The 27,280-nt window shown below is 46.7% G+C and overlaps 1 protein-coding gene across 1 annotated transcript in view; it reads right to left on the bottom strand.

The window, feature by feature from the left end:
* LOC126481656 (juvenile hormone acid O-methyltransferase-like) overlaps positions 1 to 27,280 on the bottom strand; it is a 127,003-nt gene that overhangs the window by 23,719 nt on the left and 76,004 nt on the right. The gene's annotated exons all lie outside the window — the stretch shown is intronic.

Raw genomic sequence — 27,280 nt, 5'->3', positions numbered from 1 at the left:
ACAGTAGGATATAGTGACTTCAGAAAATAAACGTTTCATTTTGTTGATTGTTAACTATTTTGAACTCACTAGGGTGAGCAGGTTATGTTTTTTTTTTCTTTCAGACTGAACAGGATACACTTACAACATGTAAAGTTTACGCGAGTTACGTACAAGTTTAACAAATTTTCCCCCGTAAGTTAGTGCTCGGACTTGCATGAGCTATAAACCAGGGCGAAAAAGATGTTGTCCATGACTGAACAGATCATTACACAGATAAACATATGCAAACTTCTGTTTATCACTGCACAATTCTTTGTAAGTCCAGGAGCACCTTTTCGAGAAAATATACGACTTAGGATTTGCTTTTATATTGTAAATGACTACAATTATGTACTTCATTGATATGTACACTCATTCAGTTATTTATCATTATATAACTAGACTGTGTGAAGACATTCTTATGGGTAGCACAAGGACTTTACCTTGTCAGACTTGATAACTGTGATCAAGTGGCTACGTGGTGGAGTGAACATTTCACAGATGACCTATGAACAAAGACTTCCTGTGAACATTATCCTCTACGCGTACGTTCTTTATTTCACTAGCGAAAGAGTGGAATTTAACACAAAAGTGGACGCTCAATGAGTGCGTTGTGTTACCATGATTTCGTTTTCAAATTTTGTGCTACGATTGTTTAGTAATGCCAAATATTCAGAGTGTTATTGGGACCACACGCGTGGGCGTAACATTCCAGGCGAACTCAAACTCAAGAGCAGGTGTTTTTATCGATCAGTCAGCAACAGTGGTGAGTCGTAACAGTGTTGCGAACTGCTACTGACTATATCATTAAACCAGTTGCAGAACTGTATCAATGTTGGAACGGAATTACATGAACCTTTAATTGCAGATAGTTACGTCGGAAGGACGAATGGACTTGCATCATGATAAAGAAACTCACAAACAGTCGAACACCTCACAAAAAAAAACCACATTCTTCTTGTTGAGTGAAAGAGTGCGTGAAATATGATGTAATTTAGATGTTAATTTAAGGAACTGATACTGCTGTTTGAATTTCATGTGACTGTATGCTGGGATACTGAGCACACGTGTCGGTGAGGGCAGCATACTGCAGCGACATCATCCGTCATCCCTTGCCGCACCCTGCCACGTCATCGCAGACTTACCTGATGGGGCGAGACATCGGTGTCGCAGTACACCAAGCCGCCAGCCGTCGTCACCAACAGCACTATCACGAGATTGAACCATTATTAAATGTCATACGACGTGAATATTCAAATGTTGAAAATAAAAAAAGAGGGTAGGGAAGATGTGCTCGCTCCGCTGTGGTTTTTTTCCGGAGTTTTTCCCATTAGCCTTTGCCCGAATGGGGGAGCGTTACTCAAAATCCCTGAGACTTAAAAGTAAACAAAGCACATGCCTCCAAGTGAAAGAACACAGTGAACTTTAAACAGAACAGACAAGGACGATAAGCCTGCTTGGATGTCCAGTCAAACAAGTGTGACCGTACATCCAAAGGGGGCAATGTAGTGCTACAACGATGAAAATTAATATTACGACGATGTCAAACCTTATTTTCATGATTTAAAGAAGTATTCATGATATTAAAAAAGTAATTATAATTTTATTATTTTCATTTTTGTGCTCAGTGTATCAAAGACTTTCTAGTGCACGGAAGACATTAGCATTGTTTGTACTACGAAACTATATATGATTCTTAAGGGTTAAGCATGTAATAATTCGATTTAAGACAGTTTGTTGAGTCTGAATTTTGTTCTCGTACTGGTCGGTAGAAAAGGAAAAGTTCCTTAATCGATGTGAAGGTATAAAGGCCGTAAAAAGGAGAGAGAGAGAGAGAGAGAGAGAGAGAGAGAGAGATAGAAGGTAAATACAAGTTATTCAAAACAAATATCTCCTAACTGCAACGTCTTGTGATTTCCTGTAACTAAAACTTGCAAGGTCTAATCTGAGCCTGTCCTGAGTAACAGCGAAGAACGTTTATGTTATCATATATTTTCTTCGTTTGACCACGGTTGTGATTCCCATGTTTCTTTTTGTTACGCGACGTGTTATGAATATTTTCATTTTACGTGCAGAAGTGCACACAGCTTTAATCGAACCTGCATCTTTCGGGACGATAACTTTTAATCAGTACAATTACGCGAATACCGTCTAAATTGCAACCGTGATCGCATCAGTGTTTCCTGGACCAAATAATTCTTATAAAATGTGTATTCACCAAAGCGAGCAGCATTGCACTATCGCTGACTCGCAACAATCGAAAGAGAAAAATATGCTTAAATAAAACTGCCACCCTTTAATAATTATTATTATCATCCCATTAAATAAAGAGCAATTCAGTGGCTATACAATCAATAAACAGAGGGGGCAATTCAACCCCTGGGATCCCACACATTGGTCCAGGCTTCGTCACTGCCTACTGTGACTTCACTCTGGCCACCCAAATTGGGACGTTACCACGCCATCCTGATAGAACCACAGCAGGCCGTTTGAAATGCAATGGTAAGCAAGGCCGTTCACTACGGGGATGCCTCTTTAAGTAGCGCTTACAGTGGAGCATCCACACTGGCTCGCCCGGCTGCAGAGTTCAACGTCCGTTGCCGTTGTCTACCTATTACGTTCACGCTGGTGTGTACCAAAAAAATGTCTCTGAGTACTGTGGGACTCAACTACTGTCGTCATCAGTCCCCTAGAACTTAGAACTACTTAAACCTAACTAACCTAAGGACATTACACACACCAATGCCCGAGGCAGGATTCGAACCTGCGACCGTAGCAGCAGCGCAGCTCCGGACTGGAGCGCCTAGAACCGCACGGCCACCGTGCCCAGCCTGGTGTGTTTTTTTTTTATGTGGTTTTAGGACGCACAACTTCAACGGTCATTAGCGCCCAGACTACGTTAGGAATGCACCGCGAGTCACAAGTTTAAAACAGCAACGATACCGAAAACACGATAAAAGACAGACTGACAGGCATAGGATTTAAAAAACAGCATAATCAAATGTCCTTAGAAAGGGTTGTCAAGTTGATAAAATGAAGAACACGAGGAGCTGCTCGTGGGTCATCCGCTAAAATGGCATCTAGAGTACATGGCAGGCCAAGATCAAGACACAGTGTGTTAAAATCCGGACAGGACGTTAAAATGTGGTGGACCGTCAGCAATTGCCCACATGGGCAGAACAGCGCCGGCGCAGCCGTCAGCAGATGGCGATGGCTGAACCGGCAGTGTCCAATTCGTAACCGGGCCAAAACTACCTCCTCCCGCCGAGAAGGGCGAGAGGAGGACGTCCAAGCCGCAGGAAGAGGTTTCAAGACCCGAAGCTTGTTGTCTGTAAGTGCAGCCCAATCGGCATGCCACAGCGATAAAATGCGCCGACAAATGACCCTGCTACAATCTGACGAAGGGACACACCAAGAAGCTATCCGAGGCTGGAGGACCGCAGCCTTGGCCGCGGCATCTGCAGCTTCATTCCCAGGGATACCGACATGGCCAGGAACCCACATAAAGCTAACTGGAGAACCGACGTCCACCAGCTACTGAAGAGAGCGTTGGATCCGGTGCACGAAAGGGTGAACCGGGTACGGATCACTGAGGCTCTGGATGGCGCTCAGGGAATCGGAGCAGATGACATAAGCAGAATGTCGGTGGCGGCAGATGTAAAGAACAGCCTGGTAGAGGGCAAAGAGCTCAGCTGTGAAGACCGAACAATGGCCATGGAGCCGGTATTTGAAACTTTGGGCCCCGACAATAAAAGAACACCCGACCCCGTCATTGGTCTTAGAGCCATCTGTATAAATGAAGGTCATATTAATGAACTTCGAACGAAGTTCGACAAAACGGGAGTGGTAGACCGAACCGGGGGTAACCTCCTTTGGGAGCGAGCTGAGGTCAAGTTGAACGCGAACCTGAGCCTGGAGCCAAGGTGGCGTGTGGCTCTCGCCCACTCGAAAGGTTGGAGGGAGTTAAAAATTAAGGTGTTGAAGGAGGCGACGAAAGCGAACTCCAGGGGGTAGCAGGGCAGAGACATATAACCCATATTGACGGTCGAGAGAGTCGTCAAAAAAGGAACGATAAGACGGGTGGTCGGGCATTGCCAGTAGCCGACAGCCATACCGACAAAGCAGTATATCGCGCCGGTAGGTGAGTGGCAATTCACCAGCGTCAGCATGAAGTCTCTCGACGGGACTAGTATAAAACGCTCCGATCGCAAGTCGTAAACCCCGATGTTGTATGGAGTTGAGGCAGCGTAAGATGGATGGCCGTGCAGAGGAGTATACGAAGCTCCCATAATCCAGCTTGGAACGAACGATCGACCAATATAGGAGAAGTAGGACGGATCGATCCGCTCCCCACGACATACCACTGAGAACACGGAGGACATTTAGAGAATGGGTACAACGGGCAGCCAAATATGACATGTGGAGACCAGCTAAGTTTCCTGTCAAATGTAAGACCTAAAAATTTTGTTGTCTCCACGAATGGGAGAGCAACGGGACCGAGTCGTAAGGACGGTGGGAGAAACTCTTTATAGCGCCAGAAGTTAATACAGACCGTCTTCTCGGCAGAAAAACGGAAGCCATTGGCGACACTCCAGGAGTAAAGATGGTCAAGAGAACGCTGAAGACAGCGCTCCAGGAAACATGTACGCTGCCCACTGCAATAGATGGTAAAATCGTCCACGAAAAGGGAGCCTGATACATCAGCTGGGAGGCAATCCATTATTGGATTGATCGCTATGGCGAAGAGAGCGACGCTCAAAACTGAGCCCTGTGGCACCCCATTCTCCTGGCGAAAGGTGTCTGACAGGACAGAACCCACACGTACCCTGAACTGTCGATCCATTAAAAAGGAACGAATAAAAAGAGGGAGACGACCGCGAAGGCCCCATGTATGCATGGTGTGGAGGATTCCCGCCCTCCAACAGGTGTCGTAAGCCTTCTCCAAATCAAAGAACACAGCCGCGGTCGGGCGCTTCCGCAAGAAGTTATTCATAATGAAGGTCGACAAGGTAACCAGATGGTCAACAGCAGAGCGGCGCCTACGAAATCCACACTGTACATTGGTAAGTAGGCGTCGAGACTCGAGCAGCCAAACCAAACCAGAGTTAGCCATTCGCTCCATCACTTTACAGACATAGCTGGTAAGCGAGATGGGTCGATAACTGAAAGGCAAGTGCTTGTCCTTCCCCAGCTTAGGGATCGGGACAACAATAGACTCGCGCCAGCATGCGGGAACATGTCCCTCAATCCAGATGCGATTATAAGTACGAAGAAGAAAACCTTTACCCGCAGGAGAAAGGTTCTTCAGCATCTGAATATGAATAGAATCAGGCCCTGGAGTGGAGGACCGTGACCGACCAAGTGCTTTTTCGAGTTCCCACTTGGTGAATGGGGCATTATAACTTTCACGATTCGAGGAGCGGAAGTTAGGTGGCCTAGCCTCCTCTGCCTGTTTTCGGGGGAGGAAGGCAGGGTGGTAATGAGTGGAGCTCGAAACCTCTGCGAAAAGCGGCCGAAGGCATTGGAGACAGCCTCAGGGTCCACAAGGACGTCATTCGCGACCGTCAAGCCAGAAACTGGTGAGTGGACCTTAGTGCCAGATAGCCAGCGCAGGCTACCCCAGACAACAGAAGAAGGAGTAAAACTGTTGAAGGTGCTTGCGAAAGCAGCCCAGCTGGCTTTCTTGCTTTCTTTAATAATACGACGAGACTGTGCACGTAATCGTTTATAATTGATACAATTCGCCACTGTATGGTGGCGTTGAAAGGTGCGTAAAGCACGTCGACGAGCACGTAAAGCGTCTCTACATGCTGCGGTCCACCAGGGGACCGGTACGCGACGTGGAGAAGAAGTAGGGTGAGGGATGGAATATTCAGCAGCAGCGGGAACGACTTCCGTGAGGTGTGCGACCTGCCGATCGCAGCTTGTGAAGGTTTGATCCTGAGAGGTCGCCCTGGAAGAGAAGAGCCCCCAGTCTGCTTTGGAGATGGTCCAACTAGATGAGCACGGAGAGGGGGTATGCTGCAGGAGATGGATAACACAAGGGAAGTGGTCGCTCGAATATGTATCAGAAAGTGCATACCACTCAAACCGGCGTGCAAGTTGGGTAGTACATATAGAGAGGTCTGAATGGGAATAGGTGTGAGATGTGTCCGAAAGAAAGGTAGGGTCGCCAGTGTTGAGGCAGACAAGATTGAGCTGGTTGAAAAGGTCTGCTAACAGGGAGCCCCTCGGGCAGGATGCCGGAGAGCCCCAAAGGGGATGGTGGGCATTGAAGTCTCCAGTTAACAAAAATGGTGAAGGTAGCTGAGCAATAATTTGCATCATGTCTGCCCTGGTAACGGGTGACGACGATGGAGTGTAAACGGTACAAATGGAAAATGTAAAAGTGGGGAGAGTAATTCGGATGGCAACTGCCTGCAGGCCAGTGTGCAACGTGATGAGATCGTAGTAAATATCATCCCGGACCAGCAACATAACCCCTCCATGAGCCGGGATACCTACCACAGGGGGTAGGTCAAAACGCACAGAGGTGTAGTGTGCCAAGGCAATTTGATCGCATGGACGTAGCTTCGTTTCCTGGAGGGCTACGACGAGCGGACGGTGCAAGCGGAGCAGCAACTTCAAGTCCTCTCGGTTGGAGCGAATGCTGCGAATATTCCAGTGAATAAGTGCCATCGTAAGAAGAAATGGAAGATGAAAGAAGGGGTCACCTTGAAGGCCGCTGATGGCCTGGCTTCGAGCGAGCACTGCCGCCGCTATCAGTAGGCGGACAGTCATCGTCCATTGGTTCTATAGGTTCATCGGCCATCTTGGTAAGATGGCCAGGAGGGGGAGCATCCTCCGCCGGTGAACGGCCAGATGTTCGGCTACCAGCGGTGCGGCCAGGCGAAACTGAGGACGGCCTGGGGCGGCAGCCGCTGGGTGGCGCAGGAGAAGAAATGCGCCGTGGCGTAGAAGGAGAACTGTGCTTCCTATGAGCCTTCTTGGAAGGTCGTTTGGTGGAAATACCGGTCGATGGCTGGGAGGTCGAGGTACGTAGGAAGTCTGCACAGGACGGTTCCTTCTTGAAGGCGCGTGCATCTGACTTCTGGGTCTACGCCTTAGCAGAAGTTGATGAAGGGGCTGGTGTCTCTGGGGTGATCTGAGGAAAAGAAGACGATCTTAGCACTGGCCGAACGGACGACCGTGGTGCTGAAGGTCAGATCGCATGTCTGGGTTGCCACCTGCCTGGTAGTCCGAGGAGAGGCGAGGACAGTACTGTATTTCCCTGCTGGGAACAGCGTGGGCTTCCTACTAGCCAATAGCTTGCGAGCAGCCGAGGTGGACACTTTCTCTTTGACCCGAATTTCTTGGATACAGCGTTCTTCCTTATAGACGGGACAGTCGCGGGAGGATGCTGCATGGTCACCCTGACAGTTCACACAATGAGGAGACGGAGGTGGACAGTCACCCTCATGGGCATCCCTGCCACAAGTGACACATTTAGCCGCATTGGAACAAGACTGTCGAGTGTGATTGAAACGCTGACACTGGTAGCAGCGCGTAGGTGTCGGGACATAGGGGCGAACAGAAATAACCTCATAGCCCGCCTTGATGCGCGATGGCAGCTTAACACTATCGAAGGTCAAGAAAAGTGTCCGGGTCGGTACAAGGTCATTGTTGACCTTTTTCATGACCCTATGGACAGCCGTCACGCCCTGCTCAGTGAGGAAAGATTGAATCTCCTCGTCAGTCAATCCGTCGAGGGATCTAGTATAGACCACACCACAAGATGAATTCAAAGTTCGGTGAGCCTCCACCCGGACAGGGAACGTGTACAGGAGTGTGGCTCGAAGCAGTTTCTGTGCCTGAAATGCGCTCTCAGTTTGTAGTAACAACGTACCATTACGCAACCTCGTACAAGACTTAAGAGTACCGGCTATGGCATCTACGCCCTTCTGGATAACGAGAGGGTTGACAGAGGAAAAATCCTTCCAGATCGAGAAATGACGAGGAACTGTGGGGTAGGCGGTAGTACTTTTGTCACTGGGGGCTGGTCATGTTTCTGTTTGTGGGCAGAAGTCGAGAGGGAAGAAGAGAAATCCATTGCCGAGGAATCCCCCATGATTGCCAGCGTCTCCGATGGCGCGCTCCTTCCTTATGGGGACCCTCTCAGGGGGCACTCCCGCCTTAGGTGAATGTTTACACCTCAGGTCACACCTCCTGACAAACAGACGGAGGGACCAATCCGCATGGTCAGAAGGTATCAGCTCAGGCAATCACCCCTCCCTGGGCCTGGCCTTTACCAGGGGGTACGTTCGTGCCTTACTTGTCTACCCAGGGCGAGGAATTACGCGTTACCCCGTCACCAGCTACGCGTGCGAATGCGTGGGTCGGTCTTCAGGCGCGCACAGAGAGGAAGCAAGAAGAGGAAAAGGAAGAGAGAGGACAGACTGACTCAAACGTCGAAGCGGAGACCAGAGAAGGCAAAGGGGAAACGGAGGCAAAGGGGAAACGGAGGCAAAGGGGAAACGGAGGCAAAGGGGAAACGGAGGCAAAGGGGAAACGGAGGCAAAGGGGAAACGGAGGCAAAGGGGAAACGGAGGCAACGGGGAGAAGAGGGCAAAGGGGAGAAGAGGGCAAAGGGGAGAAGAGGGCAAAGGGGAGAAGAGGGCAAAGGGGAGAAGAGGGCAAAGGGGAGAAGAGGGCAAAGGGGAGAAGAGGGCAAAGGGGAGAAGAGGGCAAAGGGGAGAAGAGGGCAAAGGGGAGAAGAGGGCAAAGGGGAGAAGAGGGCAAAGGGGAGAAGAGGGCAAAGGGGAGAAGAGGGCAAAGGGGAGAAGAGGGCAAAGGGGAGAAGAGGGCAAAGGGGAGAAGAGGGCAAAGGGGAGAAGAGGGCAAAGGGGAGAAGAGGGCAAAGGGGAGAAGAGGGCAAAGGGGAGAAGAGGGCAAAGGGGAGAAGAGGGCAAAGGGGAGAAGAGGGCAAAGGGGAGAAGAGGGCAAAGGGGAGAAGAGGGCAAAGGGGAGAAGAGGGCAAAGGGGAGAAGAGGGCAAAGGGGAGAAGAGGGCAAAGGGGAGAAGAGGGCAAAGGGGAGAAGAGGGCAAAGGGGAGAAGAGGGCAAAGGGGAGAAGAGGGCAAAGGGGAGAAGAGGGCAAAGGGGAGAAGAGGGCAAAGGGGAGAAGAGGGCAAAGGGGAGAAGAGGGCAAAGGGGAGAAGAGGGCAAAGGGGAGAAGAGGGCAAAGGGGAGAAGAGGGCAAAGGGGAGAAGAGGGCAAGGAGAAGAAGGCAAGGGAAAGAGTAAGGAAGACAGTGAGATGGAGAAAAACAAAGAAAAGAACCAAACAAAGAAGGAAGAAACGAGAAGTGAAAAACCAAAAAGACCACAAATATAGGTCGTGGGACCGTCCGTCTCCGGACGCAGGCGCTAACTACCCTCTTGAGGGGGATGGACTCCTTTTAGTCGCCTCTTACGACAGGCAGTAAGACCTCGGGCCTATTCTAACCCCCGGACCCGCAGGGGGGAGCCGGGTGTGTACCATTGGTGGCTCACATAGGATGCTGATCCTCCCACTGGGCGGCGTGTACCGCCGGAGGATCATACTCGATTCCACCAAATATGTGAACAATACACTAACGTATGTCGCATTACCTGTCACTCGGGCGCAACGGACCGCTGTGAATACAAATGTGTGCCCCATTTTCAAAACAAGGACTAGAGCATTTGAATACGACCGCCGCTCCGCGGCGATAAACAGGAAAGCAGCGCCTCCAGATGAAAGACAGCATGAGTGAGCGCCGCCACGAAACAGCAAAAACTACTCTCAAAACCAGTGGGAAAGTGCTAATGCATGCATGCTGCACTATCTCTCTCTGATTAACAGTAAATGACTTCGACAACATTTGGCTGCTTCATCTTCTAGGCTTTCACTTCCATTACACAAAAACTCACCTACTCCACTCTCCGGAACTCCATTTACACTTGGTGTCAGGAACTCTGTTGGAGATTGAAGTGGTTGAGCAATGGAGGGCTTCGACGGTGGTTCTAAGTGTGTGACAACAACAAATGCACGTAGCAGTAAGAGCCTATCTTATATGACTAAGTGTCCTTGTATTCTTGCCTTTATCCTCTTCTTGTCGTTTTGTTCCAGTTACGTCAGGGATAGACAGTTATGGTGCCTGAGGGAGGGAGGGGGAGGGGGTTCAGAGGAAGAAACCTGCGACACCGGTTGTGTGTACCAAATGTAATCTACCTGGGAACGCAGCACCGTGCGCCGAATCGAACGGTATAGCATAGTGGGTACACCGACACTGAAGACATTAACGCCAGACAGTAAACGAAAACTCATGGCTAAATCAAGAAAATTTAGGTCATCGTAAACAACAGGCAAATACAAGCATGGGTAGATGTACAGGCTACTACATTCCAACATCTCTGATTACAAGTGCATATGACAGGTCTATATAAAGTAGAGTGAATGCTGTTGACAACGTTTCGCCTAAGAAATATAACAATCGGTAAGAGACAAAGAACCTATAATGTTGTAGTATGGTGACCACTGGGCCAATATGTGGTGAACACTGTTAGTTCTAATGACGTAGATGTAAACAATGGCAATGCTGACAAGGAAGAACAATGACCAAGTGTCGCAACAGTATCGTGCAGTTATAGTTTCCTGGCTTTGAATCATGCAACACTGAGGAAGCAGCAAGACACAGACGTCACAGGTGCAATATCAGTTACTGGGCGTGATGTCAAACCGTTCCAGGGTCCTCGAGATACAATGATCATGATAGCAAAAAATCCACTGAGGTACCTGTCCAAGCTAAAAATATGACTTATGTGAGAAACGCATCACGGATTCAAGAAAATATTAGACGTATCTAACATCTATCTTTGGTGAAGAGGGCAGCTGAAAAGTTACTGTGGCCGAGGATGTAAGTCAGCTATATCAGAGAGCTCATGTTGCATGATACGCTTGTCTAGTCACTCGGGCTCAGAGGTCTGAGAGAACTGAGATTATTATAGTAAAGTGAGTCACAGAACAATGGATTTTTCGTAGTAATGTCTGAGAATGTGACCACAGCAGTGTTAGAAAGGTTCATTTTATAAAAAATTATTCTTATTTGTTCTGACAGCGATGAGGTCGCAAGACCTCTAGCTAAGGCACTTGACGATATTCAGTGCCCCTCATATGCAAGTCAAGCAAATTAAAAATACGATTAAAATGTAAGCGCACAAACGCACACACACTTAACATAAAATAGAAAACTCGTTGTTGCAGCCCAGTCCTCCGCCCTCCGCACTTAAAGACGAAACTGAAAAGTCGCTGTTACAACACTGGAGGAGGAACAGTAAAACAGCAAAAATCATCCACCAATAAGGAGCACTGTTCAGTACTCCTTACCGTAGACGTGATACTGTTTATGACCATGGCAAAGAGGGTGACACTTAAAACACTGCCCTCGGGAACACCACTCTGCTGCTCAAAACAATCCGACACCACGTCACCAACTCGAAACCTAACAAAGCTCTTAGACAGAGAGGATTGTGTGAACATGGGTAAATGGCTACGAAAGCCCCATTGACAGAGTTGCACGAGAAAATTCTATCTCCAAGTAGCAGGAGCAGCAGAGTCAGTTCTGGATTTCTTACAAGACTCTGCCTTTGGAGGTACTGAGAGCACGGCATCAGTGGCAACAGTCGCTTTCTTTGATGGTCTTTAAGGATGGGGGGAGGCGGCTATGGGGCCCTGAGACAATTGCAGTACACAGACAAACGCAGGAACGCAGGTACTCGTGCTAACACTAGCGAACCCCATTTTCAACTTCTTAATGGCCGAAGCAAAATATGTATTGGGTGTGGGAGGCTGCAGGCTTTTTAAATCGTCTTGGCTTCACCATACGAGATGTGCTTCAATTTTTTAATTTCCTGTATCTTTCTTTCTTCAAGGAAGACCCTGCAATTGCTACTCCAGACAGGGTGATCCGCAGAGCAGTTTACACACTTCGGAGGCGAGGAGCTATCAACTCCTCCGTGGGCGGCAGTACCAGATTTGCCACAACTGGCTTTACCCTTACTTCAGAAGGCGGTGTGCTCAAAGCGCTGTCATTTAAAACAACACATTGGGGTGGGGACATAGAGCTACACAATTAGACGAAGGAAACATGACTTGAGATGCTCTGGGAGTTTCATGCTATCGAAGACAATGATGAACGAGTCAGATTTTATTAAATCCCTATCTGCCCCTTCCAATATACTTTTCACATCAACGATCCCTCCTTGAACCCTCTCCGTTCCTCCTTGGGGGTCTACCAGATCCCTACACGACAACACGGTTGCTGCATGTCAATGGGTTGTGGGGTTCCGGTTCTATGGCACCTTCTCCAAGGCATTTAGTTTTCCAGAGATTGTTGCTTATTGAGAACTAGCAGTTTCAACGAACAGTGTGCCGTTACACAATTGATGGATTTCAGCGTACCTGTGAAGACCTCCAAACGTTTATGAATAGAAAAAGGCGAAACCTCAAAACTGCCCTCATTCCGTTTAACAATCAAAAACACATTCTTACCCGCAGCAGTTGTTTTATTACTATTCATGGAAAAATTCTGTGAAACCTCCGAGTCTGGAGGACTAGTTACGTGAGTCCTCTTATTTTATCGGGCGCTTGTCTACCAGCGACCCATCCTTTCAGGTGGGCGGAGAAGGAGAAAACTTTGAAGGTATCATTTCGGTATCACAAGCAGTTAGAGAAATAAAACTGAGCCCCGTGTGCCAGAGTAAGCTGTATAAACTGAGATGCGCCAAGTTCCCCACCAATGATTGTTCCACCGCATCAGCGATGCATCGTATTGGTTCGCTGCATACCTCGAGATTGAGGGCCTTTTTGTATTTACCATCCCCACAACCCGGGCAGTCAAGTGAAAATCTATTCCTTGTCACACACAAAATTCCAATGACATGTCCAGAGATTACGGTGACAGTGGCTGGTGGCGCTTACCATTCCCCATCTCAGAAATCCCGGGGTCGCGAAGCCGGGGCTCGGCGAACGAATACTTAGCCGCTGAGGGCCAGAAACATCAATGAGGACTGTTATCCAGACAACGACCAGCTTTCAGAAAGTATCGATGGCAATGAAAAATGCGGCAGTGCTTATCTTTCGCATTGGCCGTATCTTTAACCTTGCCCCAGCAAAGCAGCTAAGGAAGTAAGAGATTGAAAATACCGCTTCAGTTGTAAATTTCTCTTATTATTACACGACCGGTTTCGGGCTCTTATAAGCCCATCTTCAGGTGTCTTAACTGTGCTCTGGCCCCCGAGCACCGCCGTGGACGTGTGCTAGGCGCGGTGTGTTACCTAAAAGCGCAGAACAGGGAGTTGCGGATGTACTTCCAATAGGATTGATTGTAGGGAAATAAGATTGAGTCATCACGGATTCCTCACTCTGCCACTGACTCCACAAGACCGCGAGACGATTCTCGTGCCACCTCATAGGCCAAGGTATGAACTGATGTCCTCCCAATGCTGTACTGCTGGGATCCGACACTGCTAGAGGAATTGACCAAGCCATCAGTCCAGCGCTACCACTATCTCACCAGGGTGACCACCAACCTGCTTTGCTCTGGACACCTGAGTGGGACACTGCCATGCCATCTTTATTCAGCAACAGCACTGGTCTTTGATATCCTGGATAATGACACTGGAACTGTGCGTACTTCTGAAATGGTCCCAAGCATCTACATATATAATCCGCTATCCACCAAGCGGTGTGTGTCGGAGGGCACAATTCGCTCCAAAGTCACGTTTCCCCCTCTGTTCCATTCGCGGATCGCGCGAGGGAAAAAACGACTGTTTGAACGCCTCAGTACGAGCTTTAATTGCCCTTATCTTTGAATGGTGATCATTGCGCGATTTGAAAGTCGATGGTAATAATATATGCTCTACATCCCCTGTGAAGATCGGATTTTGGAATTTAGTGAGCAACCCCTTCCGTTTAGCGCGTCGTCTATCTGCAAGTGTGTCCCACTTCAAACTTCCTATGAGATTTGTAACGCTCTCGCGGTGGCTAAATGTACGTCACGAATCTTGCCGCTCTTCTTTGGACCTTCTCAATTTCTTGAATCAGACCCAACCGGTAAGGGTCCCATACAGACGAACAATACTGTGAGACTTGAATTAACGTATTGTAAGCAATTTCCTTTGTTGATGGACTGCATCGCTTCAGGATTCTACCAATAACCCGCAATCTACAGTTCGCCTAGCCCGTTACTTCTGTAATCTGATCATTCCATTTGAGATCATTTCGAATAGTCACACCCAGATACTTGACGGATGTTACCGCTTCCATCTATTTTGCACTCTTACATTAATGGGGATTTTCGCCTTGTTATACGCAGTAAGTTACACTTACTAATATTGAGAGATAACTGCCAATCATTACAGCACGCATTTGTTTTCTGCAAATCCTCACTGATTTATTCACAACTTACGTGTGATAATACATTCTTGTAGACTACAGCATCATCGGCAAACAGTCTAATGCCGCTGTCAATACCATCAACCAGATCTTTTATGTAAATTGTAAATGTTCTGTTGTCTAGAAATCTGGGTATTTTGCCAGCCACAGTATTACGTCAACACTATGCAGACAATAGAGACTTGTCATTTGTAGAGAAGCATCGTCCGGTTGAAAAATTACGCCACACTTTTAGCACGAGAAGGCACACCATATCTGTAATGATGTGTCATCAGAGTTCCTTCAGTCACTACGCCAGCCGTGATTTGATTTCTGCGCAGGTTTCTGCCATACTTGCCGATGACAACCTTCTATTGTAGTGTGGAGCCGCGTCTATCACTTAACCCAATTCGACATCATTCATCAACAGTCCAGGCTTCTCTGTAATGGCAGCACTCCAAACAGATAAGCTCTACATGGGGCGGTAACTCCCATCCAGGAGCTTTTAGTCTGTGAGCAACGGTGTGGGATGACACAGAATGTTGCAGGGAATCCTTTACTCGTGCTCCGATGGCGGGCGCAGGTATGAAAGTGTTACGGAGTGACTGGTGCACAATACGACCAGCTTACCTTGCGGTGGCCGCAGGTGGTCGACCAAAACCTTGACAGCAGTATGCCCATACAGTACAGCAACAGGCTACTGTAACATCCGAATGCCACACAAATCTGGATACTGCACGACTCGAAAAGCGAACCAAAAGGAGACGCAAGACGAGGCGCCGGCCCGTGTGGTCGAGCGGTTCTAGCCTCTTCAGTCTGGAACCGCGTGACAGCTACGGTCGCAGGTTCGAATCCTGCCTCGGGCATGGATTTGTGTGATGTCCTTAGGTTAGTTAGGTTTAAGTAGTTCTAAGTTCTAGGGGACTTTAAGTCCGGTAGTGTTCAGAGTAATTTGAACCAAGACGAGGCCCATTTCAAACTGTCAGGTCGTGATAAAGCTGACACACCCTAGTATGCGAAATCTCAATGTCAATTACAAAGATCACTCAGCGTCTTGTGTGTGCTTCACTGTATCAGTCAGTGAACTCTAACCTGCTTGCTCCAGTCAAGTTTGCCCCCTTCGACAATTTGTTTTACCCCCACACTTACTCTCACTACCTAAGTAACAATCCCTTGATGTATCAAAGTGGGCCCTATCAACATATTTCTCCTTTAATCTATTCTTGAATACATCTACATCCATACTCCGCAAGTGGAGGGTACCTTGAGTACCGCTATCGGTTCCCTTCTATTCCAGTCTCGTATTGTTCGAGGAAAAAAGACTGTCGGTATACCTCTGTGTGGGCTCTAATCTCTCTGATTTTATCCTCATGGTCTCTTCCCGAGATATACGTAGGAGGGAGCAATATACTGCTCGATTCCTCGGTGAAAGTATATTGTGGTTTTCGCTGAGACACTAGACACTGTACGCTTTATTCCACTGATATGCCAGAAACGGAGACGTACAAAGACTTACAATTATGTTTACGCACAGTTAAGACGCAAGACTCAACGGATTGGTTATTGCAGCTATGACATTAGGTCAAGCTAGAAGAGGTATTGTAAAATCCAGAGAATAAGGAACAGATTAAGAATGTGAAGACCAAATCTTTTATCTAGTCGCTTAGCTGAGAGTAATCGCGAGGAACAGGGTCGAACAACCAAATATTACTCAGACATCTTGCGCGAAACTTCGTGGCTCGTCAGTCGGAAGTTTCCAGAGTTTGTTAAGTGTTGAAATGTATCACAGCACCAGAGGTTTAGAACGCTATTGCAGTGGCTGTGTTGCTCAGAATTACGCTGCATTGTGTCTGCGGACTCTACGGGAATGTACATAATCGATGTAGGAGTGCAGGCTGTACACACATGGTTGACGAAGTTTGGATCTAGCCGTGAAAAGTACTCTGATAGCCTAATGGTAAGGCGACCACGGGCAATAACCGAGGAATCGGGTTCGAGTCCCGGTCCGGCACAAATATTCAATGTCATTCCATACATAGCAGATGGTTGTCCGTATTTGCAACTGAATACTTTTAGGGATTTATTGATGGCTAGACATTTTTGTTTAAGAGGTTTTTTTAGTTCCATTCAGGGTAGTGAAAGTTGTTGTATGGTGTCACATTTGTTCTATTAACTTAAATGAATATCCAACGTTATCGCCGAATGTATTTTTGTTTTCGGACACTGTAAGGAGTTACCATGAAACACTATAAGAGAAAATATTTCATTGAAATATTCTCCGATGAGCATTCAGCACGATACAAGGATAACCTCTGACTTCTTTTTGGGAAAAAGTTGTGTGTCCCTTTTAATACTGAGCAGAAGTCGGTACACCTGCCTGAGCCGCTCGGCCTAAGACTGCGGTAACAATGGTACCGATCTCGGCAGATTTTGCCGATTACCGACATCTACCGAAGAAGACCGATCTTAAATCAGTACGCCATTACGTGTACTATAAAACAGAGCGTAAAAAGCTGATACGTTTAGGCAAAGAAATAATATGATTATCAGTATGTAGTTCGAAATCTACGAACTGAAATCATAGAAGTAGGCAAAATCTTTATTAGAATTTCGTGTCTAAATTATAACACCATAAAATAATTTGTTTAAATAGGAATTGAGGCGTAGGGTAAGTTTAAAATTTCTGTAGTGAATCTTTCTTGCGTTGTGGAAAGTGGAAATTAGCTGTCATTATTATTTCTTTCCTTTCTCAGACGTTATGTCTGGTTAAAAATGGATAGTGACGCCGACCTTGATCAAGCGTGACCTCCTTATAACTGTACGGTATATGTTACATTACATTTAGGAACTTTTGGGTAATTGAACATGTATCAATAATTGCAGATTTCTGTAGTTGTCTATATAAGTTTGGATGTAGCTGTCTTGCGTTGATATACTGGTGGATATTGTGTGGTATGACTCCTGTAGTTGATAGTATAATTGGTATAATGCCAACTTCATCCTGATGCCACATGTCCTTGACTTCCTCAGCCAGTTGGATGTATTTTTCAACTTTTTCTCCTGTTTTCTTCTGTATATTTTTGTATTGGTTATGGATATTTCGATTAGTTGTGTTAATTTCTTCTTTTTATTAGTGAGTACGATGTCAGGTTTGTTATGTGGTGTTGTTTTAGCTGTTATAATGGTTCTGTTCCAGTGTAATTTGTATTCATCATTCTCCAGTGCATTTTGTGGTGCATACTTGTATGTGGGTACCTGTTTTATTAGTTTATGTTGTATGGCAAGTTGTTGATGTATTATTTTTCCTACATTGTCATGTCTTCTGGTGTATCCTATATTTGCTAGTATTGTACATCCGCTTGTGATGTGATCTACTGTTTCTATTTGTTGTTTGCAAAGTCTGCATTTATCTGTTGTAGTATTGGGATCTTCAATAATATGCTTGCTGTAATATCTGGTGTTTATTGTTTGATCCTGTTGTGGGGCGGCTGGTGGATTTATTGCTATTATATAATGTTTGGTTTGTAATGTAATGTAGATACATTTCCCGGCCAATTAACCATTGTGGGGCAGCTGGTGGAATTAATTGTTATATAAATGTTCCTATTATTTATGCTGTCTTTTGCCGTTCTCAACACTGGCTCTCTAACTACAATATTGGCAACCAGAAAGTGATTAGCAAAACGTGAAGCCTGTAATTAGAATTCCTAGTGCCCACTTCATCTGAGAAATACACTTATAGCTACAGCTTATAGCTCTGAGTAATTGGGAGATTGTCTGGGATTCATAATCAAAAAACGATCCGGTAAAAACGTTCGCTATATTCTGAAAGTCACAGGTGGGAAAAAAAAAAAAGGAATCCACACAATCCAACTACCAGAGCAGTTCAGAGTCTAATGCGCTGATGCCACTATAACTGTCCAAATTAAATGTTTAAGTGAATGCTCACCATAATTTGATGATAATGTTCATCAAACGCCACGCTAAATAATGGTAGAATGTCTGTCCCGCGACGGCACGTGAAAATACGACATACGCAAACTGAAGGTAGATCATTAAAGTCATCCCAGAATTAACACTTCACTCGAAAACGATTTCATGGCTACGCGTATCCCGAGTAACTTAATACGGCATCCGAGGCTGTTTATAGCAATGATAGCGACGCGACGCGACTCCCAACACAGATGGTGTCCTATTCAGCGTCTGGAGAGAACTGGGGCCTTGCTTCCTCGCGCAGCGTTCTTATATATAAAGCCGCGGTGCGGACAGCTAAGGGAACGCCTGATCAAATCGGCTCTCCCGACTAGCCGCTGGGCTAGTAATGCACCACTTTAAGTTATCGAATAAATCATTGCTTCCTTTGCTGATGGCCGACGAAGCTCTCAATTTAAATGTGCATTCAGCACACAGGTAAGTGATCATAATAAAAGTCTGACATGGCTAAGTAAAATATTTTGGGCGAGAGAATTAATTTAATTACACTACACACAGTAAACGAGCCCTGAACTTGTCCTTTGGAGATACGCTATCGCTATAGTTTTATAGTTATTCAATTGAAACTTCTCACATCTTTATGATTATAGCGGATCTCCCTTCTACTTAAATTTAAACATCCAAGCCTTATTTATTCACCTACTTAATCTATCTTGCTTCCTTAATTTTTAAGACAAAAACACAGAAAATCATGAATTTCAACTAAAATCTTAATTTGTGAGATCCAGAAGACTGTTTCTACTAAATTATTATGAAAAAGGAATCTAAATATAAATTTTTAAGTCTCTGGCTCTTTTCTGTTGCGCCAATGATTTTTACAGAAAAACGTCCAAATTTCGAAAATGGTTAAAGTTATTGAACTGATATTCAACACACATTGCTTTAGTATTACTCCTGACATGCTAGAAACGTTTCAGGGTATTTACTTGATTTTTAAAGTATTACGCAACATTTATGACGTCAGAGCTAGTTACAGCGGACTAGGCTGGCACACAATGGAAAGACTGATGAGAATTTTATAAGGCGTGAGTAGGCTGCTTCCCTACACTGCATTGTAATCATGAATCCTTCCGTCTCACTACATATATTGCCTTTTCTTAGCCATGTGTTGGATGCGTCTTGATCGATGTGTGGCTGTGTTAGATGATCCCGCTGCTTGCCTTGTAGTGTTTTCTTTTTCCAATTTGCTTTCTTCGTATATGTTAATGTTATGTGATATAAAGAGTTGTAGAAGTGGTTATGAAATTGCAGTAGTGTAGCCGATGTATTTATATGAGTGATTGCTTTGTGCATTTTGCTAGTTTCTGCTCGTTCTATTAAGAATTTCCTTAAATTGTCTACCTGTCCATAGTGTAGATTTTTTATGTCGATAAATCCCCTTCCTCCTTCCTTTCTGCTTAATGTGAATCATTCAGTTGCTGAATGTATGTGATGTACTCTATATTTGTGGCATTGTGATCGTGTACATGTATTGAGTGCTTCTAGATCTGTGTTACTCCATTTCACTACTCCAAATGAGTAGGTAATATTGATATAGCATAAGTATTTATAGCTTTTGTCTTGTTTCTTGCTGTCAATTCTGTTTTCAGTATTTTTGTTAGTCTTTGTCTATATTTTTCTTTTAGTTTCTCTTTAATATTTGTATTATCTATTCCTATTTTTTGTCTGTATCCTAGATATTTGTAGGCATCTGTTTTTTCAATCGCTTGTATGCACTCACTGTGGTTAACCAATATGTAATCTTGTTTAGTGTGTTTTCCCTTGACTATGCTATTTTTCTTACATTTGTCTGTTCCAAAATCCATATTTATATCATTGCTGACTACTTCTGTTGTCTTTAGTAATTGGTTGAGTTGTTGATTTGTTGCTGCCCATAGTATTAGATCATCCATGTACAGCAAATGTGTGATTCTGTGTTGGTATGTTCCAGTAATATTATATCCATAAATTGTATTATTTTTCATGTTGGATTGTGGGTTCAGAGCAAGGCAGAACCAGAAAGGACTTAATGAGTCTCCTTGGTATATTCCACACTTAATCTGTATTGGCTGTAATGCGATATTATTTGTATTTATTTGAATATTAAGTGTGGTTTTCCAATTTTTAATTACTATGTTTAAGAACTGAATCAATTTAGGATCTACTTTGTATATTTCCAATATTTGTAGTAACCATGAGTGGTGTACACTATCAAAAGCTTTTTGGTAATTAATGTATGCATAGTGTAGCGACCTTTGTTTTGTTTTAGCTTGATATGTCACCACTGCATCTATTATCAGTTTCTCTTTACATCCTCCTGCTCCTATGCAGCAGCCTTTTTGTTCTGTGTTGTATGTCTCCTTAATTTCTGTATAATGACTGAAGTTAAAATTTTTTTATATTGTTGGTAGGCATGTTATGGGGCGATATTTCTTTTTTTTTTTTGTTTGTTTTGGTTTTAGGGCGCAAAACTGCTATGGTAATTAGCGCCCGGTCCGTGACTTAGGAAACAGTAAAAAACCGGAATTGAAAACCAGCAGCAATGGGTACGAAAGTCATAAAATTAGAGAAACTAAAAGCAGAAGGAAGGCTTAAAAATCCACTACAGAAAGGGGTTCGTTGTCCACAAAAAAAGCTTCAAATGACTGACATCATTTCACTGGCACTAATAAACTTGAGAGCGCGGTCGGCTGAGCGCGTGTCATCTGCTAAAATCGACGATATATCAGGCGAAAGCTGTACACGGGAGCGTAATGGATTAAAATAGGGGCACTCAATTAAAAGGTGTCTTACCGTCCACGGCTCAGAGCAGTGGAGACAGAGTGGGGGAGGATCGCTGCTTAAAAGATGTCTATGGCTAAAAAGACAGTGCCCTATCCGGAGTCTAGTTAAAATTACCTCCTCCCGACAACGCGTTAGGGAGGAAGAGGTCCAAGCACAAGGAAGAGCTTTCACGTCCCGCAATTTATTATGGGTGAGTGTCGACCAATGCGTGTGCCATAAATGAACAAGACGACGACATAAAACGCTCCGTAGATCGGTGAAAGGAATCGATTGAATAGCTGGCCGAAGAAGTGAGACTGCAGCCTTGGCTGCAATATCGGCCGCCTCATTTCCACAGATACCAACGTGTCCCGGGAGCCAGAGGAACGCCACCGAGACGCCCCCCAGGTGGAGCAAGCGCAGACAGTCCTGAATCCGGTGGACCAGAGGGTGCACAGGATACAGAGCTTGGAGACTGAGGAGAGAGCTGAGAGAATCTGAGCAGATAATGTACTGTATACGCTGATGGCGGGGGATGCAGTGGACAGCCCGGAGAACAGCGTAAAGCTCCGCAGTATAAACCGAACACTGGTCGGGAAGCCGAAAGTGATTTGGGGTGTCGCCAACAATATAGGCACTCCCTACACCTAACGATGTTTTCGAGCCGTCGGTGTAAATAAATGTAGCGTCCGTCATTTGTGCTCATAGAGCAGCAAATGCCCGACGATAAACAAATGAAGGGGTACCATCCTTGGGAAATCGACAAAAGTCACGGAGCAGGCAGATCCGGGGACGGAGCCAAGGCGGTGCTGTACCCCAAGTTCTCAAGAAGGTTTTAGGAAAACGGAAGGAAAGAGAATGGAGCAGTTGACGGAAGCGGACTCCTGGTGGTAGTAGGGAGGAGGGGCGGGCTGCATACCCTACATCAAAGGAGGTGTCGAAAATAAGGTCATGGGCTGGATTAGCAGGCATGGAAGACAGATGGCTAGCATAACGACTCAGAAGGACTGCTCGCCGATTGGACAGCGGAGGTTCAGCAGTCTCAGCATAAAGGCTTTCCACAGGGCTGGTGTAAAAAGCTCCAGACACTAAACGTAATCTACGGTGCTGGATAGAGTCGAGACGCCGAAGAGTAGACGGCCGAGCAGAGGAGTAGACTATGCTTCCATACTCCAATTTCGAGCGCACTAAGGCGCGATAGAGGCGGAGAAGGACCACTCGGTCCGCTCCCCAGGAGGTACCATTCAGGACACGGAGGGTGCTGAGGGATCGCAGACAGCGAGCCACAAGATAGGAAACGTGGGAGGACCAGCACAGTTTTCTGTCAAACATAAGACCCAAGAATTTAGCGACGTTTGAAAACGGAAGGTTGATAGGACCTAGATGTAAGGAGGGCGGAAGGAACTCCTTACGTCGGCTAAAATTAACACAAACGGTCTTACTGGGAGAAAAACGGAAGCCAGTGTCGATGCTCCAAGAGTGGAGGCGATCGAGACATCCTTGAAGGCGTCGCTCAAGAAGGCTGGTCCGTTGAGAGCTGTAGTAGATCGCAAAATCGTCCACAAAGAGGGAGCCCGAGACATCAGGAAGGAGACAATCCATAAATGGATTTATGGCAATGGCAAACAGTACAACACTCAGCACGGAGCCCTGGGGTACCCCGTTTTCTTGGGAGAAAGTACGGGAGAGAGTAGCATTCACTCGCACCCTAAATGTGCGCTCTGCCATAAATTCGCGAAGAAAAAGGGGCAGCCGACCTCGAAAGCCCCAAGAGAACAGTGTGCGGAGGATGCCTGTCCTCCAACAGGTATCGTATGCTCTCTCCAGATCAAAAAATATTGCTACTCTTTGGCGCTTCCGGAGAATATTGTTCATGATATAAGTGGAGTGTGCAACAAGATGATCAACTGCAGAACGATGCTTTCGGAATCCGCACTGGGCAGGTGTTAAAAGACTGCGGGATTCCAGCCACCACGCTAAACGGTAATTCACCATACGCTCCAAAACCTTACAGATGCTACTCGTGAGAGAAATGGGGCGATAGGTAGAGGGGAGATGTTTGTCCTTTCCAGGTTTCGGAACAGAAACGACGATAGCTTCCCGCCACCGCCTGGGAAAAGTACTGTCGGTCCAAATTCGATTATAAAGGCGAAGGAGGTAACGCAGACTATGGGTTGATAAATGCAGCGACATTTGGACGTGGATACCATCCGGTCCTGGGGTGGAGGAGCGAGAAGAGAAGAGCGCATGTTGGAGTTTCCGCATGGAGAAAACAGTATTGTAGCTTTCGCGATATTGAGAGGAGAAAGCAAGAGGTCGCACTTCCGCTGCACGTTTCTTCGGGAGAAGCGATGGCGGGTAATTTGAAGAGCTCGAAATCGCAGCAAAGTGCTGACCCAACGAGTTAGAAATTGCGACGGGGTCCAGTAATGTATCATGCGCGACAGTGAGCCCAGAGACCGGGGAGAATCTAGGCGCGCCTGAGAACCGTCGAAGCCGACCCCAAACGTCCGAGGAGGGAGTGAAGGTGTTAAATGAGCTAATAAAGAATTTCCAGCTTGCCTTCTTGCTATCGCGGATGACACGACGGCATCGCGCTCGGAACTGCTTATAGCGGATACAGTTGGCCAAAGTAGGATGGTCGCGGAAAACGCGGAGAGCACGTCGCCGCTCACGTATTGCATCACGGCATGCCTCGTTCCACCAAGGAACTGGGGGGCGCCGGGGCTGTAAGAATAACGTCGGTAATATGTGTGACCTCATCGTCGACGCTGGGAAAGTGACGGTCATCGAATGTCGCTAGAGACGAAAAAACTGTCCAAACGGCTTGGGCAAACTTCCAGCGTCGCGGGCGCATGTATGGCAGTTGAGGCTGCAGCCTAAGGACACATGAAAAGTGGTCACTCGAGTGTGTATCATCAAGGGCGAACCATTTGAAGCGCCGAGGTAGCGGAACAGTACCGACCGCAAGGTCCAAATGAGATATATTTGTCGTGGAGGCAGATAATAATGTAGGGACCCCAGTGTTAAGGCAAACTAGATCCGCTTGGTGGAAGACGTCTAGCAATAGTGAGCCACGTGGACAAGGATGTGGAGATCCCCAAACCGGGTGGTGGGCATAGAAGTCCCCAACCAGCAAATATGGGGGTGGAAGCTGACCAAGAAGATGAAGGAGATCAGCTCGTGCCATTGGTGTGGACGATGGAATGTATACAGTACAAAGAGAGAACGTGTATCCGGAAAGGGAAAGACGGACGGCGACAGCTTGGAAGGAAGTGTTTAAGTGGATTGGGTGATAATGGAGAGTATCATGAAGAGTATCGTGGAGAAGAATCATGAGTCCTCCATGTGCTGGAGTGCCTTCAACAGAGGGGAGATTATATCGGACAGACTGAAAATGAGGGAGAACAAAGCGGTCATGGGGACGCAGCTTTGTTTCCTCAAGACAGAAGATGACCGGCGAGTAGGATCGTAAGAGGATCGACAATTCATCCCGATTGGCTCTAATACCGCGGATATTCCAGTGGATAATGGACATAGGGTGAACAGAAAATGGAGGAATGTGACCAAGGTCGCTGTCAACTCAACGACTGCTCAGAGCTTGCGACCGACAGCATGGAATGGCATTCAGCCGAAGGCAGAAGATCCTGATCCATAGGTTGTTCAGGAGCAGCTCCTGCCACCAGCGATCGGCCGGTTGATCGGCCACCAGCAGTGCGCCTCGGCGACACACAAGACGGCCGAGGGCGATTTCCGCCAGGTGGTGCTGTAGATGGGACACGCCATGGCGGAGAAGGGGAGGAACTGGGTTTCTTTGTAGCCTTCTTGGAAGTATGATGTTTAGAGGAAGGAGAAACCGATGGTTGGGAAGTTGCGGTACATAAAAACTCTTCACGAGTATGCTCTTTTTTCGAAGTCTTGGTGTCTGACTTTTGGGCTCGAGATTTAGCAGAACCCGACGAAGGGTGAGCCAGAGAGTGGGCAGGCGAAAGTGGTGAGGTTGAACGGGCGATCTTTGCGCTGGCCGATCTGGCGACCGTGCCACTAAAGGTGAGGTCGCAAGTCTGCGTGGCCGCCTCCTTTGTTGGCCGAGGAGAAGCAAGGACAGTGCTGTATTTTCCTGTCTGAGGCACGGTGGGCTGTCGACTGTCGAATAATTTTCGAGCAGCAAAGGTCGACACCTTTTCCTTCACTCTGATTTCCTGGATGAGCTTTTCGTGCTTAAAAACGGGGCAATCTCGAGAGGAAGCAGCGTGGTCACCCATACAGTTGATGCAGCGAGGGGATGGAAGTGGACAAGCACCCTCATGGGCATCCTTGCCACACGTAACAAATTTGGCCCGATTGGAACAGGACTGGCTGGTGTGATTGAACCGCTGACACCGTTAGCAACGCGTAGGGTTTGGGATGTAAGGGCGAACGGAAATTATCTCATAGCCTGCTTTGATTTTCGATGGGAGTTGAACTTTGTCAAATGTCAAGAAGACAGTGCAGGTTGGAATGATGTTCGTGTCAACCCTTTTCATAACCCTATGAACAGCCGTTACGCCCTGGTCAGACAGGTAGTGCTGAATTTATTCATCAGGCAATCCATCGAGGGAGCGTGTATAAACGACTCCACGCAAGGAATTTAAAGTACGGTGCGGTTCCACCCGGACAGGAAAGGTGTGTAGTAGTGAGGTACGCAGCAATTTTTGTGCCTGGAGGGCACTGACTGTTTCTAACAACAGGGTGCCATTCTGTAACCTGGAACAAGACTTTACAGGACCCGCAATTGCGTCGACACCTTTCTGAATAATGAAAGGGTTGACCGTGGAGAAGTCGTGACCTTCGTCAGACCAAGAAACAACAAGGAACTGTGGCAACGATGGAAGAACTGTCTGTGGCTGAGACTCAGTGAACTTACGCTTGTGAGCAGACATAGATGAAGGTGAGGAAACCATTGCGGAAGAATCCCCCATGATTACCGGCGTCTCCGATGGCGCGCTCCTCCCTTGTGGGGGCCCTCTCTGAGGGCACTCCCGCCTTAGGTGATTTCTCACACCTCAGGTCACACCTCCCAACAAAGGGACGGAGGGACCAATCGGCACTTTCTGAAGGTATCAGCTCGGGTAATCACCCCTCCCTGGGCCTGGCCATTACCAGGGGACACGTACGTGTCCTATCTGTCTACCCGGGGTGGGCAATTACGCGTTACCCCGTCACCGGCTACGCATGGAAGTGCGTGGGTCGGCCTTCAGACACGCACAGGGAGGAAAAAAGAGAAAGGTAAAGGAAAGAAGAGGGGGTCTCAAACGCCGCAGCAGAGAAAAGGGCAAAGAGAAGAGGGAAGGAAAAGAGAAGGACAGAGGAAGGACGAAGACTTGCAAGTGTAGAAAGCAAGGAATTTGTAACAGATTCGAGCGTCCGTCTCCGGATGTAGGCACAAACCATACTCCCAGAGGGTGAGAAAGGGAAGGAAAGAGCCAGGGGTGGGGGGGGGCGAAGATGGGGGATGGGGAAGGATGCGGAAAGGGAGGGTATGCAGCCCGGAAAGGAAGGAGGGCCACATTAGCTCGGGATCCCGTGCTCGCTACGCATGTGTCCACAAAAGAGTTGTGGACCCCCCCAGGGGGGGGGGGGGGCGATATTTTGCTAGATTTGCTGTGTCTGCTTGATCTTTAGGTTTCAAATAAGTTATTCTTTGTTTAAGTGTATCAGGGACTGTGTGTGGGTCTGCAATGTAACTCTTAAATAATTTAGTTAGATGTAAATGTGTCGAGGTGAACTACTTTAGCCAGAAATCTGGTATTTTATCTTTTCCACGGGCTTTCCAATTGTGAGTAGAATTAATTGCTCGGGTGACTTCATGTTGCAAAATTATCATTTCAGGCATTTGTGGTATCATCTGGTATGTGTGTGTTTCTGCTTGTATCTACCGTGCATGTCTTATGTTATACCGGGTTTGACCATATGTTGCTCCAGAAGTGCTCCATGTCTGTTGTTTGGTGGATTGCCTGTTTTAATGTGTGTGTTATCTATTGTCTGGTAAAATTGCTTTTGGTTTGTGTTGAATGTTTGGTTTTGTTTCCTTCTATTTTCACTCTTTTTGT

The sequence above is a fragment of the Schistocerca serialis genome, chromosome 5 (assembly GCF_023864345.2).
Source record: "Schistocerca serialis cubense isolate TAMUIC-IGC-003099 chromosome 5, iqSchSeri2.2, whole genome shotgun sequence".
In the NCBI taxonomy this organism is placed as follows: domain Eukaryota; kingdom Metazoa; phylum Arthropoda; class Insecta; order Orthoptera; family Acrididae; genus Schistocerca; species Schistocerca serialis.
The sequence above is the reverse complement of the archived record's forward strand: the minus strand, read 5'-3'. Positions and strand labels throughout refer to the sequence as shown.